Source organism: Larus michahellis, chromosome 1 (assembly GCF_964199755.1).
Source record: "Larus michahellis chromosome 1, bLarMic1.1, whole genome shotgun sequence".
In the NCBI taxonomy this organism is placed as follows: domain Eukaryota; kingdom Metazoa; phylum Chordata; class Aves; order Charadriiformes; family Laridae; genus Larus; species Larus michahellis.
Genome location: NC_133896.1, coordinates 39,746,179 through 39,762,058, shown reverse-complemented (window position 1 = coordinate 39,762,058; position 15,880 = coordinate 39,746,179). Strand labels below are relative to the sequence as shown.

The window sequence follows — 15,880 nt, the reverse complement described above, 5'->3', positions numbered from 1 at the left end:
CAGCGAAGTCTACTGTCCCTGTCCTGCTCCTGGATGGCTTGTTAAATTTTCAGCCAGTTGGCTGCTCTGGTGCAGCTTTGCTACATGGTTACAGCCATGGTTACACCACACCACAGGGGTAGGACAAGGTAACAGCCAGAGCCCCAGTTTACAGTATCTTAACAGCCAAGAAACTGTATCTGAAGATTGAGGAACTAGGAAACGGAGGAAGACAAGCTCCCTGTTGTCCAAATTCACTTTATCGGAAGGATGAATCCCTGTATGATGGACAACACTATTAAGTAAGTATAATATGTAACTGATCACATGCAGTGGTGGATTGAAGCAGGGTGGCCGATACAGCTGCCATCCTAAGTTTTTCCATCGTGCCCCTTCCCCAGGGGCTGCTTGACAAGCTGCAGAACACAAGTAGCAACTGAGGTACCACCTATTTACACCTGGTAGGTTACACTGAAATTCACACAGGATTTGCTACCTGCCCTGTCCAACCATCACTACAGCAGGTACAGCCACCTCTGGGACAGGAGGAAGAACACAGCTGAGGCTGGTAACCACATAAAGCACATCACATTCATCCACAGGGTGCAACTGCCACCCAGCACCTGCCTGTGCTGTTTTCCCTTTATCTGCTCAATTGCCTTTTCATTGGGACAAAAAAAAAAAAAAAAAACAAACAACAACAAACCAATAAACCCACAGGTCCTAAAAGTCTTAAGTACTGTTACCTTCATCCTTCTCATGTCACATCAAGTGTTAGTCCTCAGCCTAAAATTTCAATTAAAAAAAACCAAACCAAAATATTGACCAATGCCTGTTAATTTATGATTCAGGTACTACAATAAGTAAGCTATAAGAAAATAACGCTAAAGGAAAGGAATCTGTCAGAAAGCCACGAAGAACATACAGAGAAGAGATGCATGATTTGAAGTGCTATTCCTTTTTTTTTTTTTTTTAAATAAAGATAAGTTTGCTGAACTTTAGATTAAATGCATAGGTAGCCAGCGTGGGCACACATAGCCCTAGTTAAGCTGATAAAACGGAGGAGCTGTAAGTTTTCTTTTGAAAGATAAACTTTAAAAAAGGACTAAAAGGTTTCTATGTTTCAGGTTATTTAGGAATCAAATAATTCTGCAACGATTTTCAGCATATCGTGGCTGTGTGAACTTTGAAAGTATTCTCTGCACCCTCTATATATTCACCTTTCTGGGTTTCCTGTGAAGTCTCCAGTCCAACTAATTGAAATGAAACTAGTTTAGGCTTTTTATTTTCTAGGTAGAAAGTGCATCCTTTGTCAGTTCTATTTTCCTCTTTATATTATTGTTTTCCAGTTTAACAGCTTTCTTTCTTACCACCATTCTGACTAATTTCAGAGGAAAAAATATTTCAAATCTCGATTACTTACAGTGATCCAACAAATTTCTACGAAAGAAAAGCTGGTGCTTAGCCTAATAAGGAGAAAAATATGAGTCCCTTTGGGAACTTAGTGACTTCCAACTCTTCTTATCTAATCTTTTGCTCTGAATTGATGCTTCCTAATTTCTTCTCATCAAGAGGGAAATGTGTGCCGTTCTCCGATTCTGAAGTTTCTTTCTGTAAAAACTAATGACTTTTATAATTGTTCTTGCACTTTATATTAAAAGTAAATTTTACAGTTTGTTCCCCCCCTTATGTGTGTTCATAGGGACTAACATATTCTCTGAATCAGGGTCTCTGAAATAAAACTATCTCATTCTTGTTCAAAGCAACAAACCTCTTCTCAAGGATTTAATACAAACAAAAATCCACATCCGAAAACATTCTCACGAAAGCATCCCTCTGTTCTAAGTTATTTTCTAAAACTCCTACTACTAAGGGAAGCAAAATATACATTAGGTATAGTGAGAGGTTTCTGTAAAATTTCTTCGTATCAAAAGTGCCAGAGACTAGAAAAGAGAGACAAGAGAGACAGAAGAGCGCACAACCAAAGTAGCCTTCTTTCACAAGACAAACCCATCTTAATACTTCAAAAAGAACAGAGCAGAAGATTACTCTCAATAAATGAATGACTTTTCATCTATGAATCCAGTGTTCCAAAACAGGTCTGTCTGGTACTGCTTCATAAAGTATCAGATCTAGTCCAAATTTAAATAAGCAGGGCTGCACTGCCACTCCTGAATCACATGCCTAGGAGCACCCAAGCTATACCAGTCCTTAACTCCCCCTACCCCAGTGTCTGCATCTGTCTCAATGATTTCTGGCTTTAAGAAGTGATCCTATTGCCTGGTTCAGAATAAATAAGTTAATAAACAAGAACAGTCACCTGCCTTCCTTATCACAGCAATTAAGTCAGGACAGCTTTTGTCTTCCCGATACCAAGGATATCTGGAACTGCAACTTCTGAAACTCACAGTTACCAGTCTGCGTGCTCCAGTGCTGCACTTTAGACATGGGCTCTCAAAGCCGAGCCTTCACCTGTGTGAGGAACTGTAATTCCACACTCAGATCTCAGCTTCTTTCAAGCACTACATGGGAAACTGAAGAGAAACACGATTTGCCACAAAAATAATTCTCAGAAACTATTAGTGAAGAGGCATGCTCTCTAATGGTAAACTACTTACCCAGCTTTGCTCTGGGAAAGCCAAAACAGTCTGGAGACTGCCTTGGAAGCAAAAGCAACACACTGATAAATTATTCTGAGGAACAAGAAACCAACCTGTGCCAAGCATAACTTTTTCCCAACCAATTTGGGATTCTAGGACAAGACCTAGGAGCGCACAGGAGAAAAGTTCATATCGCATTTAAATCCTCAAACTGAAGCCTAACTGAGCAGAACAAACAATACATGACAAATGAAAGGAAAAACTCTTCAAAATTACTTCTGGGACTTTCCACAGCTTACTATTAAATTCAAACACATATTGCCAAAATGTAAAACAGAGTAATCACAAAAGCAAGCTATTCTTGAGGTTTACTGACTCTTCTGCTCATCTTATTTTAATGAATCTTAAGCCTGTCATGACATGTTCCTGGGAACATGTCTATGCTACTTTAACATGCTATTTGGCAAAACCCCAGAGTTAACTCGTATGTTTTTAACTTCATGTCTTCTTATCACTTTCACTCCCTCCACCCCAAATAATTTGTAGACTCTAATTAACCCGCAGTCTGCAGTCCACTGAAATTCCTTTCTAACTCATAGGAATTTAACAAATTTTGCTTTTAAAATGGCATAATACCCCACTCAGAAACATCACCTCCTTCCTGCTCTAGTTTTAGACCATAAATATAAAAACTGGCTACATTACATAGCACCACAGTTTGAGACTTGCAATAAAAAACAAAGCCACTGAATTTTTACTTTAGTGATGTAGAGATAAAAATAAAACAGTCCTGAAATTGAAGCTTCCATCTTCAAAGATTAGTTTATTGAATTAAATGCAATGCTATCCCGAAATATCCTATATAATTATTAACAACATACATTTCTGTATGAACAAAACCAAATTGTTTTCGGGTAGTTTTTTCTTTTAGGCTTTGCCACTTGAGCTGAAGGAACACTAGGGATTACAAAGAACATTTATTTGCAGAGCAGACTATGTTAACATGAAAATTTTAATCAAGGATTTATTTTGTTTATTTCTTTAAGGTGATAAATAAAATGTGATTGTTATTCACGTGCCAAAATGCAGAACTCACCCACCCAGTGTATAGTACTACTGCTGCAAAATTATGATCATGAAACTTTGACTAACTTTTGTTATGATTACAGAATACTGTAAAAGAAAAGAATATACTGAAGTGTAACATTTATTGCACTACATTTCAATGCATTGAACGTAGTAAACCAACAGTCAACAAAATAAGGATGCCTGCACCCCACCTCCTTTATAACTTATACTAGGTAAGGTATGTTCAAATTTGGGAAAACTATCAGAAAGAACACTTTGTTTACAAACCTTCAAGAAAAATATTTGGAAAAAAATCTTAAAGCACCTATAAAAGTAAATATACTTCTTTCAGTTTTTCGCTACCACACAAATGCACATATGCATCATTAAAAAGTGCCTTGGAGTAAACTCTCAAAGTAGGGAGCACATCGGTAAACTTCAAAGCCACTTCCTTCAACATCTCACCGTTGAATCTACTGCCTGAATATTTGAAAGAGCAAAAACTTACATTTTGATAGCTATCCCACTCCCTTAGAATAAGGTTCTCCTTGAAGAACCTTAAGTGCACTGAAAATAGCTACCTACCTAGACACTGTACTTTTGCCCATTAATTTTTTGTCTCTGCTGAGGTAAGCAAGTTTTGGCCGATGACAACTTCCTGTAAATGAAGTAGATTAATAAAACATTATTAGTAAAAATATATTGTTATGTTATAATTCTTACTGTTCCGTAAATGGAAAAAAAAATAATCCATTTCTGAACATTTTGCATACTGAGTAGTTTTAAAGCAAAATGCAAATGCAATAAAAAGCAATAATCACACACAAACTAAAGCAGGAGTTGTTAACTGTCAAAATTTCATTTTAAAAACAAAATTAGTACTCTTTTGTAGACTTAAGAGAAAAATGAATCAGTAGTAAGATTTTTTCCCCCGCCCCAGAAAAAGAAAGGTGTTCACAACATGAACTAAAAGGCTACAGAGATCTAATGTATCCACAAATCCTTTGTCCAAACAGAAAGGCACAGATGTCTTGATTCTGTAAAGACAAGTTATTCTAAAAATAATACAGAAGTAGCCTCATAACAAAGCCACATAAGAAATCACAAATGCTCCCAAAATTATTTTTAGCTGTGTGTATTTTATTCTCTGCTAAACAAAATAAAACTCGAAAACAGGCCGATTCTTTCTATTGTACACCTTAAAGGGAACTTTGCCTCCTCCTTACAAGAAATACAGAAATGCTTCCAAACAACCCTTGGGACAGGAAAGGCAACAAGCACAAACTCACACCCTAACAGTTTTCAGAGACGACTGGAAAAACACAACCAGAAGCTGGGAGCACAGAATCCACGTTTCCAAGTCCAAAGGCGAAGGAAGGAAACAAAAAAACATTCCCAACAGAAATTTTGGTTTACTGAAGAAATAATGCGAAGGGGAAAAAAAGCAAACAAAAAACCCCCAAAAAACACCACAAAAAACAACTGGGAAAGCAGAAGCTCAGACTTCTCGGGATCTCCAGAATCAGTATGTTCTGGCTGTAACTGGTACAGGAAATGAACAACAACTACATTGGTGAAAAACCACCTCACCCGAGCCTTGAACACAAAACTAGGACCCTAAGCTAGTGAAGGAACCAGCTGTTGCATGCGATAAAGCTGTAAATTTTTTCTCACCAAAAAACCAAAAGGCACATTCAGAGTGTTAGGAGAGATGCCCAGAAGAGGCACAGCACAACCAGTTGTGAGTACTGCAGCTACAGGATAAAACATCACCAAGCATTTTGCAGCACCCCTTCTCACAATACTTTCCTAATGTTCTTCACCTCAGAAGAACGTTAAAATTTCAAAGTGGATTTGCTAAATAATTTGTGTACACTTATTCCACAAAACTTTTTCTTCAGCTTTAAGCAATTCAACAAAAAAACTTCACTGAAAATACCACCAAAACTCTGATACGCTAGGGAACCTATTCAAAGTGATTACCACTGAACATGGACTTCAGCATCCGAAGAAAGCCAATTACCCAGGCCCACAGCAGTCACCCCTGTGGTCCCCGAGTGATTAGAATGTGACCCCAGTGCCAGGGGTGCACCACACAATCAAAACCACAGTTTGCCAATGGTGGGGTGATGGGAGGAAGCAAAGCCAGGGAGGCTGCCATCTCCCGACATGGCTACACCACTCTGGTGCACACCCAGCATTGTCACATCACATAAAGAAAGCATAGGACACCAGGCAAGCTGCTGTCCTCCTCCTTCCGCTTCCAAAGGTTGCGAAGGCAATACGCACCACCAATAAAGTCAGCAGACTTTATCGTTCCCCTGGTTCTGTAAAGAGACCAGGCCTCACGTGTCAAGTGCCTACGCCAGAGAATCCAGAGACACTCTCCCTTCACCTGCAGGAGCGAGAGCAATAGCACTGCCCGATGCGAGGACTTGGCACTGCTGGGTACAAGGATGTGTCTGACAGCTGGTTCCTCACCTGACAAAACAGAAGCAGTACCAAATACCATGGAAAACACATTTTTTGAGGAAGGGATTTTTTTTTTTTTTAAAATAAGAACTACGTTTGCTACAAAAATACAGAATTATATCACTGAAGTCTTAGAGGCAGACTGATTCTTGCTGCCTGACAAGGGACTGGATCCTTAGAGCTTCAACACCGTAAGACACTAAAGTTTTATGTTTCCAAAACTCCCTTCTCAGAATGCATCACCCCACACTCAGTAATGCTGCTTTCTTTACTTGCCTTAAAATGTCATGATTTCAGTTTAGCACCCGTACAACTTGACAATATTAAGTATTTCTTCTAACACGGTAATAATTCAGACTGTATTGAGTTTCTTTTATCTCATTAAATTCAGACTTGCTACATATGGAATGGAATAAATATAGGACTTTTATCCAGTCCTATAAATCTATTGGTGGAAACATGCACCATACTTGACACGCAAATACAATAAAATCATAACAGAAATTAGAGCGAAAGGGTTCTAGTCTTTTCCTGAATAGGTATTATAAAGTTAAACTCAGCATAAGCAACTGGGTTTAGGGTATAATCACTAAGTATCATAATTTCACACAAAACTAGACTTCCCCTTTCCCTTGCAAGAAAGGAAAGGACTTGGGTTGCAAAGCCTCTCTAGGCAGTGCCACCAAAGTAACTGGGTTTCAGCTCCTCCCTCTCATCTCTTTATAGGCTCAAGTACAACAAAGCAGCTCTGTGTTCAGTTCCAGCAGAAGAAAAATGTCATGACATAATAACACAATCTTTATCAGGCCAATTCAAACAGCCCTAATGAAATTCTGCAACACTCCAGCCTTGTCATCCCTGGGACAAGGATTAAGAAAGCAAGAGCAGGACCTTAGTCTAGTACCAAAATACGACTTGAGAGCGACACAGTTAAAACAAACTGAAAATACATACATTTTGTATGAGAAAATGCCAATCTTCATCATTTTGTTACATATGTATATAATGTTATATTAAGAAAACAACATGCGAATACAAATATTAGCCTATTTCATATATACACACAAATTCTATACTGATTAAAAATCACTGTAATTCCACCTCATTACAGGGTTTTTGTTCTCCGTGTTTTATGAGAAATGAGAATTCTTCGGTCCAAAGGCTGTGCATCAAGCTGTATTCTTCTTTTCCAAATTAGATGTTAATTTGTTGATTAAGAATTTTGCAGGAAATGGGAAATTCTCCCTAGCAAAGAGACACCTCATATTCAAGAGAGGCTAGCAGCTGCTACCATCTCCTAGATGGTAGTCCCTGGCTCCTGCTGAGCTTTCACTTCTGCAGAAGGCAGGAACCATCATCTACTCAGTAACACCATTACTACCTCTTGGACCCATGACAGACCTACCCTACACAGCCCCCCTGAGGAACTTATGCTAGTGTCTGACCATACCAAAAGTCCCTCCAATCTTTGAAAAACCCCTTTGTACAAACCTCCTGAAGACCTTATCCCTTTCCCAGAGGGCCAAGAACAGCGCTTCCTCTCCCCCTCCTTTCGCACTCACAAGGCACAACATTGTACTTGTTCCCAGAGGAGAGCAGCTCCAGTTCTTCCACCCTGATCTTCTGGGCCATCTTTGCGAGACCCATGTTCCTTTTTAGTCCTTTTAATGGTCAATGTACTTCTGTAAGTACAGTACTCCACGCGAGGTCCTAACATCTTCAAACACAGCAACAGTATTTCACTACGATTTGGATGCAGGCACTCCTATGTATACATCCTGGAACTGCATCTGCTTCCCTCTCTCCCTCAACAACGTACTGCCGGCCTCGGTGGCTTATTACACACTACAAGCACTACATACTTCTCTGATAATTAACCACTACTCCTCATTATATATTTTACTATTTGTCATCTCTGTATTTGTCTTTTAATGCAAAATGGGTATATTTACTTCCTCTTCTATCATCCAATAATTCAGGAAAATATTGACAAGTACTAAACTCAAGAAAATGCATATGAAACCTACAGTTTCTCAGTGTACTTTTACTACAGTTTTCCAGACAACTTGTAGTACCTTCAATCTAGGACATACCTCCTTAGCTTAGTTACACAGACCACACCAGCATGTGCCAAAAGCTCTTAAAATACACAGTAACTACTGCTTCTCCTTTACTCAGATCTTCTGCTCCACCAAAAGAGGATGCTGGATTGCCTTAGTACAGTTCGGTTTTGTACTAAATCTCTTTCAGATTGAGCTTCTAGAGCAATACCCAAGTCAAATTCAATCTATAGCATAGGTTTAGGTTTTCCAAAACCTCAACCAAGTGACTGACCCTCCATTCTAACAAACTGAGAAGTGTTAACAAAAAAAAACCCAACCAAAAAACCACAAAGATGACACACTCCATGAACTATCTTATTTTAAAAGAAAGTTAGACACAGAGGAGTAAAGGACATAAAAAAGAAATAGATTGTTACTCATTTTTCTAAAAGAGAAAATACTTCTTCAAGCATTCCAAACTTTAACATGGATTAATGCAAAGCTAAAACAACAACGCCTCTGATGTTAAGACCTCAGACCTGTCCAGTAAGGACAACAGGAAGTATTTCACTATTCGAAAAGTTTCATTATTTAATTTACAAATCCCAGTAAAAACGTCAAAACAGTGTTTATTCTAAAACACATTACAACATGCATGTCATTTTGCATAACATTTCCTCTCTACAAAGTTCAGATAACATAGTGTGCTTCTACTTGCAATAAATTAATTTAATATTTGCATTTTTAATACTGGAAAAGGTTGCCTGTATTTTCCCCATAGAAGAATTAATTTGAAAGATATTTTCTCTGTAGTCTCACACTCATCAGTCTTGACTGAGGAACAGTTTCATTATTTCCAACCCTGATTTGCTGTTGTTATAGTTGAAAATTAAATTTATTTCAGCATCTTCTTTCAAATTCAGATACTCCTATACTGCTTTGACCTTACATACTTGCAAACCCTTCAGCTGATCAGTGATCCTAATTCCAACCACTTCAGGTCAGCTTCAGGAACAAACTGTTGAGAGAATTTTTTTTTTTTTTTTTTTTTTTTTTTTAAGAACAGAGAAATAGCTCCCTCCTCCTGTTTGTACTAATGCATAAATTGAAAGAAAAGATTTCTCTAGGTAGTGAGGCCCTTTTGCATGCTCCACCAAACCAAGCAAATCTGCAGCATGAGGTCTTTGTCAGTAAGGGAAGAGATCAAAAACAGACAGCTGCATGAAGAATCCTGCTTTCAAAAGCTACACTTCGGTTTGCTTTATAGTCAGTCAAGAGAAGTATCAGGGGAGGCCTGGAGTGACCTCTATCCACTGACTATAAAGGGAGCCTGAAGTGGTAGGTGAACCAGATTTCAAACTTGTTAGTAATTAAATATAAGCACGGCAGACCTACTCACTGCACTTAGCTAAGCATATTTTACATTTCCTCTCATCTTACTGATTGGAACAAAGCCAATAATCCTAAATTGGTCACGCCAGAATTCTAATGACTCATGCTAAAGGGAATATCATCATTTTATTTGTCACACAGAAATGCAACCACCATCTAAAATGAATGATTAATTAACCACATACAATAAACTAAACTTTACCACTTACTGTATTTATCTGCAGCTCATTTACTTCTGCGCTCACATACTTTATTTCAACTGCATCTTACACTCATCTAACACATCTCTAAATTGCCATTAGTATCTCAGGATGCAGCACTTGAAGCCTGAAGTAGAACAGGCACCAATGATCCACACTTAAAACAATCAAAAATTATTTACAAACTGCTCAAACCTGCAGAACTTTGGCAGGAGCACAAAACAACTACACGAAAGGTAGTTAACAGAAAACAAACATTAAACACAAAGGACCCGTAATCTTGATTATCTTTTACCATAGAGACTACCACTATTAACCTGAGGGGGAGACAGCTATGAAAACAGAACCACCGCTACTTTGCGGACAAGTTCACCTATGTGACCCAAGTGTCACACTTAGAATCATAGATGTGTTGGGTTGGAAGGGACCTTTAAAGGTCACCTAGTCCAACCCCCCTGCAGTGAGCAGGGACATCTTCAACTAGATCAGGTTGCTCAGAGCCCCATCAAGCCTGGCCTTGAATGTCTCCAGGGATGGGGCCTCCACCACCTCTCCGGGCAACCTGTTCCAGTGTCTCACCACCCTCATTGTAAAGAATTTCTTTCTAATGTCTAATCTAAACCTACCCTGCTCCAGTTTAAAACCACTGACCTTCGTCCTATCGCTACATGCCCTTGCAAACTGCCCCTCCACAGCTTTCTGGTAGGCTCCTTAAGGGCCTTTCTTGTAGGCACCCCCTAAGTAGGCCTTGATAAGTACAGACACACAGAAACATCCAAGTAAGGTTTCTGAAACTTTCTACTGTGCAGGTAAAATGAAGTAGGGAAAAGGAAATACTTGAAGCTTGTTCTAGTCTCAATTTTCCCTTTAACCACTTCAGGAATTAAAAATAAAAAGATTACCTCTCTTTCCATATAAAAGTCCAAAACCCAATAACAGTTTCCATTCAGAAAAATTCACTATCTAACTATTATGAAGAAAAACCATGCAGGACAGTTTTAATTAATAGCTTTAACATATTAATGGAGAGATCATCCTAAAGTATTCACATTTCTGCATACTTTTCTGTCCAGTTTACTTACACAAAAAAACCCAAACAATGCACTTTTCCACTTGGCACCTTATAACCACATTCTTGTTCACTTGCATCACTTGCAACAACCCTAGCAGAACAAAGATTTTCATTTCACCGAAGTTAGGGGGCAGGGGTGTAACAATCCATATTTCAAGATACACACACAGACAAATATATGTGTATACACACATATCTCAATAAAAAGGTCTCCCTGCAGACTACAGATTTCAAAAGCTTTATCAACGGGTAGCACTTACATTTGGTTTTGGTGGGTTTTGTTTTTAATTTGATATATGACTCCTATAACAGAAACTTCCTTTTATCCCCCTCGCCCTGAAGAGTGCACAAAAGAGTAATGGAAGTGTATTCAAAGTCATAAAACCCAAGCAGATATTCAGCTTCTGGCTAACAATATTCACTTTCAATAATATTTTTCAACTTGCTCTTTTCAAATTTCTTCATTAGCCTGTATGATTTGACAACCCCTTTTCATCTTTTGCTTTTAATTCCTCCTCATACAGCACTTCTGACAAGCTAACTCTGAAATCCACATCTCTTATCTGATGTCTTCCTCAGTATCTGGGATGGGTATATACACTGAAGACTTCATCTGAGTGAATTTCCTATGGGAAGACTACTTACTTTTAACAAAGATGACTAAAAATGATGAAGCGTTCATTGAGTTAGATTTCAGATTGTCAAAGATCTAAACAGATTAAAAAGGGCAAGTAAATGTCACCACAAAAATGCATAAAATTGCAGCATTCCAAAGACACTGACTCGGTCCACGTCGCAAACACGTAACACAGGCTCCCTATGAATAAACATGCAGAGAAAAGGAACTACAAATGGGTATACAGTCAAAAAGGAATTAAAAAAAAAAAAGTAACTATCTGGTTTGGGCCAGTATAGGTAAGCGTTTACAAGGTCAATGAAATTACACAATTTCCTGTTGATATTACGTGCTTTTACGGTCTCATGTATTTGTTCCATTACCTGGATATTACAGCTGCCCAAACCATTCAAGCTGTTTTTCAGTGGTTCTTCTATTAATAAAGGACACTTCAAAATATCCATTGTAGGCAATCATTATTTTAATCCCAAATTTTAATTCAATAAATTAATATTACCCTAAAAATTGGAAGACATCAGCAGTGGAAAAAGGAAACTGAAAAGTACCTTCAGGTTCCCAACAAGACGCAGAAGCAGGTCCAAACAGGAGCATGGATCATACTTAAGAGAGCAACCAACTTCCTCACTGGTTAGAGGCAAATTTTGACCCTGGTGTGCTATCTAAGATGTGCAAATCCCAACACACATCACTGCAGCACTAAAATTAACAGAATTGATAATTCAACCATTTTTCTCTGAATGCCTAACAGAGCTGACAGAGAACCATCTGTAGATGTCCACCTCTAACATACTGGTCCAAGTTTCCCATTCAGGCTCAAAGCCATGAAGTGACTCAGACTCTTACTAAGGTACTCAAACACCCAGAAAACAAACTAAACGTAAACTCAACCCCTGATATGTTAATTTATTTGATCATGGTAAACACCATGTAACTTCACAATATTTTCTTCAATATTGCTATACTGTAGCGATACACACCATCACTGTCACCCAAAGACAGTGACCCATCAGCCACTCTGCTTCACTGAAGACCTCCAGAAAACTGATGTGATGCTTCTGCTTCGCTGGCATGAGCGACTCTAAACTGCAAGACCTGCACAGCCCATCCAAGATTAAGTAAAACTAGTTCAAATTTCTCAAATTCAAAACTTTAAATTGGAAGGAGGAACCCATTATGAAGGTAATCCTAAGGGCCTTACTCTAGGCGGTAGGCTAGGCATCTAGACCAAGACTTAACTATTCTAAATTCACCAAGGCAGAAAAGCCTTCGCAAATACTGCGTCCAGAATCACCCCAGTCAGCTGCTTCCAACTGATAGGACATGAGCAAAATTTCTTGGCACTGGCCTTGAAGTTTAGCCTTCCATTTGGGGGGGGGGAATGTTCGAAGCCAACAACACAGTTTGAGTCTCTTAATTAAGAGACCCACATTTCATTATTATGAAATGAAAGGAGATGACGTCACCATACCTTAGCACCATAAAGAAGCCAATCAACCAGACATTTTACTGTTAGCAGATTTGCGTCACTAAAAAATACATATACTGCCTCTGTGACACTCACTTCCGTATTTCCATTCCAGTACCTTGAAATCAAGAGATACACCGATTTCTTCCCTCACCGGCCAAGAGAGCAGCCAGTCCTGAAGCCCAAAGGAAAAAGGAATGCTTAAGTCTAAAATGACTCCATCTTTCTCCTCCTTTTTTGATACTACAAAAACAGGCTGCAAAATCCTTTCCATGCAGCACCATGAAATTTTCTCTAGTATACAGTGAAAGTCCACACTCTGACTCCAGAAAGAGAAAGGCAGTGATGAACTGTAGGACAGTAGTGGCATGACTGGTAAAACTTGTGGCTAGCATACCAAGAACAGGAAAGAGTTTGTTGGCGATGGGGGTGTGGGTGGAGTGTGTGTATTTATTTAGAGAAAGGAAACTGTAGGCAGCGGGGGGGACAAAGCAGGTGATGTGAACCTGCTGGGACACCTAGAGTGACAGCAGCAGAGGGAATGTAGATGGGTCACAGGTACTGGAGGTAACGCTTGTGAAGTCTTCAACTCCAACAGTATTTTTCTGCAAGTCTGAACAGAGAGTAAGGAGGAGATGAAGCTGATGTCTTCACACAGTGTAAAAGCCACCTTACTTGGAAAAACAAGTGAAAATAAAGAGGCAGAAGAAGAGATGCTCAATGGATGTCACTGTCAGTTAGAAACCTTGACAAAATTAAGATCATCTGTTTTCAGGACAAACAGCACAGGTTTATGAAAAGGCAGATCCTCTACAATGGATACAAGCATTTTGGCAAAACATAGGTATATTCTTGCATATCCTTGGCTTTTTTAGAACACCTATCCCTAAACTCTGACTATTAAAGCTTCTCCGATTGCGTCAAGACAGACAGACATGAAAGCAATACCAAAAATATCCTCCTAGAAGCCTGGAACATCTGACCTTTCTTTCCAACATCCAAGAAAGCAGAAGTTTGCAGGAAAGCAGAGTTGTGCTTTGGCCACACCAGCAGGTAAGAACAGCCTAGCTACTGCCAGCTGCTGCAGAACATCCGTGATGCTGTGGGATCCTTCCCTTCCCTCTTCTGTTTCTAATACACAGGACATTGCAGGGCCTGCAGTTAAATTCTAGAAGCACAACCATTGTCCCACCAGCACCTGGGAGTGGTGGTCACTCTGAAAGACAAAGATGGCAGAAGACCTGTATTTTAAAGAGAATCTGTTTTATTCCCAGATGATGTGGGCAAGACAGAGATCCACTAACATACTGTATAAATCCAACAGCCCGGAGCACATGCCCAGACAGGTTAAGTTAATAGGCATCCATCTCATCTGCTGTTTAAAAAAAAAAAAAAAAAAAAAGAAGAGGTAAACAGCTCTTGCACCTAGCCACCATCTTTCGGCCCTACACCACACACAACTTGAAGAGACTATCAAGCCACTACCACAGATACCAAGGACAAATAGGGTGAGTAGATTTAAAGGCTAGAAACTCTGAGTGAAAAACTGCGCAGCTCAGGGAAAAACAAAAATAGCAAAGTGCTGTCAGCAAACAGGGGAGGACACCAAAAATACTCCAGCTAAACACCAATTTCAAAGGAGAAGAGGTCTCTGGTTCAAGTAGCTATGGGCATACAAGGATTTCTGGGCAAACACACATGTGGGCCATGCCTCAAAGGTGAAACAATCCTTACATCTGTCAGAAACCTGCAAAAGTAACTTTTTTTTTTTTAGTATAGTTAAAGTAGTATTACATTCAATAAGAAGTTTGGGCAAAGACATTAACAAGTTAACTAACTACTTCTCAAGCTGTTGGAAGCAGTATCTGAGCCCCTGCTTTACAGCACAAGCAGCATTTGGCCCAGTGTCTGTGGAAATGGAACTGAGACAGTCCTGACACAACAACTCGGCTTCTGCATGCTGGGAGATCAGCATGAATTGACACTGCTCATCTCAACACACCTGCACTATTCCTGCTTTCTTGTTTGAAGTTGGTTTGAAGTATACATCACTGCAGTTAAATCAAATTTTACACTGAAACTGCATTTCATTCCATTTTATCTAATGGATTATATTTCTCCAAGTTTCATTCTCCATAATTCTTCAAGCATCTTATGTTTAACACACACCTGTGCAAGTCTAGCACAGTGAAGCACTGATGCAGAGCTATTTTGTTTAATTTACTCAAACAACATAGTCCAGACACAGGTGTATTGCTCTCCTCCAATCTTTACATTTAACCCAACATCACAGTACAATATCCAATGAATGTTTCAAGCATTTTATCCACCGCTATTTAAATGGATATTAGATAATCTCAAAATGCTCTTATTTTTAGGTTGCCAGTACAGCAATTTTACAGTAATGCAGCAACAAATGAGGAAAATAAAAGTGCAATTCATGATAAACAGCTACATATCTCCTAAGTAGGACCTACTACTACAAGGATAAGGAGACATGCCTTCACCCTTAATATACACATACTCCTTAGAGAGACAACAGCACATGAGTTCAATAAATACCTCTTGCGGACTTTGTTAAAGCCATGAAACAGTGGTTTATGCACTTGTCAGCTCTGCTTACAAACAAATGCCTAATCATCAGCGAAAGTTACTGAAAATATTCTAAGTATTTTTTGCTCATTTGGTTTGAGAGCACTTTGCAGATCACTGGTTTCACTCTTACTGGCACTTCCTGGTTTGTCCATCGATGCTGTGTGCTGCTTCTGCACTCCAGACTGACCACGGCCTCCAACAGCAACAACCACCAGAAACAACCCTGCCCCTGAAGAGCCAGCCGGCAGCAGAGGAGGAGAACGAGAACAGACTGGCAAAGATACCTTTGCTGACATACAAGAGTTTCTGCAGCAAACTGTAGATCAGCAACAGAGATGCAGGGGAAAAAGAATATTTG

General features: G+C 39.2%; 1 protein-coding gene across 6 annotated transcripts in view; it reads right to left on the bottom strand.

Moving 5' to 3' along the window:
• The window catches only part of CNOT2 (CCR4-NOT transcription complex subunit 2), a 92,360-nt gene that overhangs the window by 54,354 nt on the left and 22,126 nt on the right, over positions 1–15,880 (bottom strand). For 2 of the 6 annotated variants that reach the window (XM_074573133.1, XM_074573151.1), the window contains exon 2: positions 4,233–4,305. The exons of the other annotated variants lie outside the window; for them this stretch is intronic. The gene's annotated coding sequence lies outside the window, so the exon portion shown is untranslated. The remainder of the gene's footprint in view (positions 1–4,232; positions 4,306–15,880) is intronic. 6 annotated transcript variants of the gene reach the window in all.